This window comes from Mustela lutreola, chromosome 3 (genome assembly GCF_030435805.1).
Source record: "Mustela lutreola isolate mMusLut2 chromosome 3, mMusLut2.pri, whole genome shotgun sequence".
Taxonomy (NCBI): Eukaryota; Metazoa; Chordata; class Mammalia; order Carnivora; family Mustelidae; genus Mustela; species Mustela lutreola.
Window position 1 is genome coordinate 13533901 of NC_081292.1, and position 4297 is coordinate 13538197.

The 4297-nt window shown below is 45.2% G+C and overlaps 1 pseudogene; it reads right to left on the reverse strand.

Moving 5' to 3' along the window:
• Positions 1–2709: 2709 nt before the first annotated feature.
• Positions 2710–3052, reverse strand: LOC131828002 (cytochrome c oxidase subunit NDUFA4-like; annotated as a pseudogene).
• Between the last annotated feature and the right edge of the window lie 1245 nt (positions 3053–4297).

The following is a 4297-nucleotide window of genomic DNA, read 5'->3' on the forward strand; positions in this document are numbered from 1 at the left end:
TCGTTAAAAAAGAAAAAGGTAACAGTTAAAAAAAAATTTACCCAAAGGCGAGAAAAAAAAAAAAAGAAAAAGAAAAAATTAAATTAACTGCAAGACTAAAAAAAATCACAGGAAAAAAGCCATGAGTTCCGTGCTTGGCTTTCTCCTCCTCTGGAATTCTGCTGCTCTCCTTGGTATTGAAACCGCACTCCTTGGTAGGTGAACTTGGTCTTGGCTGGATTTCTTGTTGATCTTCTGGGGGAGGGGCCTGTTGTAGTGATTCTCAAGTGTCTTTGCCCCAGGCGGAATTACACCGCCCTTACCCGGGGCCGGGGTGAGTAATCCGCTCCGGTTTGCTTTCAGGAGCTTTTGTTCCCTGAGCGCTTTCCGTAGAGTTCCAGAGGACGGGAATACAAATGGCGGCCTCCTGGTCTCCGGCCCGGAGGAGCCGAGAGCCCAGGGCCGCACTCCTCAGTGCGCGCTCAGAGAACCGCGCCCAGTTACTCCCATCTGCCTGACCTCCGGCCGCGCTCCGAGCTCACCGAGCCTGCGACCGGTTCAAGGTAACACGGAGCTGCGAGCTTACTGTCGGCTCTGTCTCTGTAGCCGGCTTTCCCGTTCCAATACCCGCAAGCTCTGCGACACTCAGACACCCCCGATCCTTCTGTGACCCTGCGGGACCTGAGGCCACGCTGACCTCGCGTGGGCTTCGCCCCGGTTTAGCCTCTGGAGCGATGTCTCTCAGCGGAACAGACTTTTAAAAGTCCTGATTTTGTGCGCGGTTGCTCCGCCGCTTGCCGGGAGCCGGCCCCTCCCCCCCCCCGGGGTCTATCTTCCCGTCGCTTTGGATTCACTTCTCCGCCGGTCCTACCTTTCAGAAAGTGGTTGTTTTTCTGTTTCCAGAATTGCTGTTCTTCTTCTCTTCGATCTGCCGATGGATTTTCAGGTGTTTGCAATCTTTAGATAAGCTATCTAGCTGATCTCCGGCTAGCTGAAGCAGTCTCAGCTTGCTACTTCTCCGCCATCTTGACTCCTCCCCCAAAGACCCAGTTAAAAAGAAGAATTTTGAAGGGGTGGGGGATGGGAAGTTGGGGGAACCAGGTGGTGGGTATTAGGGAGGGCACGGATTGCATGGAGCACTGGGTGTGGTGCAAAAACAATGAATACTATTCTGCTGAAAAAAATCAATTTTTTAAAAAAGGAGAATTATAGACCAATATCCTTGATGAACATGGATGTAAAAATTCTCACCAAGATACAAGCTAATAGGATCCAACAGTCCATTCAAAGGATTTAAAAAAATCAATTTTTTAAAAAAGGAGAATTATAGACCAATATCCTTGATGAACATGGATGTAAAAATTCTCACCAAGATACAAGCTAATAGGATCCAACAGTCCATTCAAAGGATTATTCACCATGACCAAGTGGGATTTATTTCTGAGCTCAACAGAATAAAGGCCATATATGAAGAACCCACAGTTAACATCATACTCAATAAAAACTGAAAATCTTTCCTCCAAGGTCAGGAGTAAGGCAAGGATTCCAACTCACACGATTTCTATCAAACATAGTACTGAATTTTAGGATTTTTTATTTCTGTAAAAAAATGCCATTGGAATTTTGATAGGGATTTCATTGGATCTGTAGCTTGCTTTTGGTAGGATGGACATCTGAACGATATTCATTCCAATCCATAAACATGGTATGATGGTATATCTTTCCAATTAGTGTCCTCTGTAATTTCCCTACTCTCCTACGGTCCCCGTCGTCGCCCTGCTGGACACAGCCCCTGCAGGGGGAGCCCCTCCCCCGCCCGCCGCCAGGGGTGGGCTCAGCCTCGGGAGGAGACGGCAGTGCAGGTGTCCGTGTGCGGGTGCCAGAGATGCGCCCCAGGAGGAGCTGGATGTAAAGGAGGCAGCCTGGTACCTTGCGCTCCCTGACGCCGCCAACTTCACCACCATCGACGTGGAGGGGCGAGGGTAGGCACTGGGGGCGGGGGGAGGCCCTCGCCCAGCGGCCCCTTACGTTCCTGGAGTACTAGGCCTGAGCTCGGGCGGGACCGCCACCCCCGGTCCCCTCAGCGGCCCGACCACCAGGCCTGATTCCCGTCCCTCAGCCCCCGCGGCCACAGAGCAGCGGCGGCTGGTGGACATATTTTAAAACCACCAAAATGGGTTAGGTAGGCCATGTTTTGTAATCTGCCACTCAAATATTTTATTTCAATTCCCCATAGATATTGTCAAAAAAGGAGGGGAGGCTCTGGTGTTAACAAACCAGTCTTTGAACCGTGGATATATGTTCAATGTCTCTAAACCTTGTTTCTCAACCATAAAATGAAGATCATATTAAGTCAACTTCACAGGTTTTCTGGTAGGTTTGCAGGTTATAGAGATAAAGATGTTAGTACCATGTCTGGCACAAAGTAAGTGTTCAAAAAATGGACGCACTTCTGTTCTATTACAACTCTCTCTTTCCCCACTTCTCAAATGTAAGTTTAAGTCAGGATATGAAAATCACACACACACACACACACACACACACACACACACACAGTGTTTCCCAAGCCCATTCTGTTTCTACCATGCCATACTTCTAGCATCTGCATGGGAGCCATTAACCTCTACACTGTGGAATATAGTTTCTTTTTTTTTCCCTCAAATTTTAGATATTTATTATTCAGTGTAAACCCCAACACAATACGCCACCATGATTTTGTGCATTTAGGGGGGAAATATTTCCTGCATAAGTGATAAATTGTGCAGATGACTTCTGTAAGACCTTCCTTCTAGCAGCTTTAGAGTGAAACATTTCATTTAGAAGTCTGGACCTTCTTTCTTCAGTTTGCTGTAATCTACATTCACTGAGTAGAACTTGATTGGTGATTGAGACTCCGTTTGTTCCAGGTTTCTGGGTTATTCTTTCTATCCCAACTGACATCTGGATGAACAACACCAGGTGCAAGAACCGCTCTGCTCCAGTACTACCTGCCCCAATAAATATGAAAATGAGAACCAAGCGCGGATGCTTCTTGGTCTGACCGATGATCTGGCATAACATGGTTGCAGCAGAGGAGGCCTGTCTAGGAGGAGAAAGAACTCAATGAGAAGGCCTGGCACTAAGTAATCCTTACCTGAAATATAGTTTCTTGTGACAAAAATTAGATTCCAGAATTGGGATACAAGTTGGAAAGGGAACTTAAATGTTCCCCAGTCTTGCCTAAATTCTCAAACTTATTGGCCACTCTCGAATGTTTCTAGTAAGAGAAACACAGGGTTAGTTCTAGATGCTTCCACTTGTGGCCTCGACAACCCTGAGCTCCCTTTTCTAAAAGAGTGATATGCTCTCTTTCAACTTTGTTGTGAAGTTTAAGTCTGATGATGTGTGTTACTTAACACAATAAACAGTAGTTATTACTCTCATCATGTTATAGTTAGCTTCATTTAAGGTCTAAAATATTTTAAATACCATCTGGAAAAATTATGTGTATTTGGGGGCAAGGGTAGGTGTACTACCCTTTTCTAAGAATTGTAAAATGTGCTTGCCAATTTACATAGATTATTTCAATTTATTCCTCAAAAAAAAAAAATAGAGTGAGACCTATATTCTTATTCCCATTTAGCAGATAAAGAAATAGGAGGTGAGTTGGTTGGCCTAAGCCTCATGGTACCTAGACTTGACCCTGGGAAGCCGACACAATGCTCTCTGCTTTGTTGACTATATTAGAACAAGGGCAGTGTGGACTCAGGTGAGTTGAATTCTTTGACCTGCTGACTGCTCATTTGACTACATAATACAAATAAGAATTAATAATGCATGGAATCAAGGGTTGTGTTTAGTTTAGTACAGTAATAATATCAGGGGATACTACAGGCCAGGCACAGGCAGGGCTAGATAGGGGGACAAAAAGGTTAAAGAGAGTTCTATGGGAATGTAGAGGTAGAGGAGAAGCACAAAACCCACTATAACGTTTCATTTTTGTCTCCAGATAACGACAGAGAGACAGCCCTTTTGAACTGGATGATGGATGGAAAGCCAGCTCATGTTACTAAGACACACACTTGTAGTAAACCCTGAAGACTGGCAGCTTAGGGGCGTCGACGCTGATGAAATTCCTGTTGAAACTATGTTGGATGATTACAGAGTCAAGCTGCTTGAAATCACGATATCACAGCTGAACAATTTCCTTGGTTCTCTCTATGTCATTTATCACCATTGTTTGTCTTGGTTGTTGGTATTAACATCAATTATTTAACATAATGCACATTTTCCTTCCTCGCCCTCTTTCCTGTCTGGCATGTGGAATCTCTTGCTATTA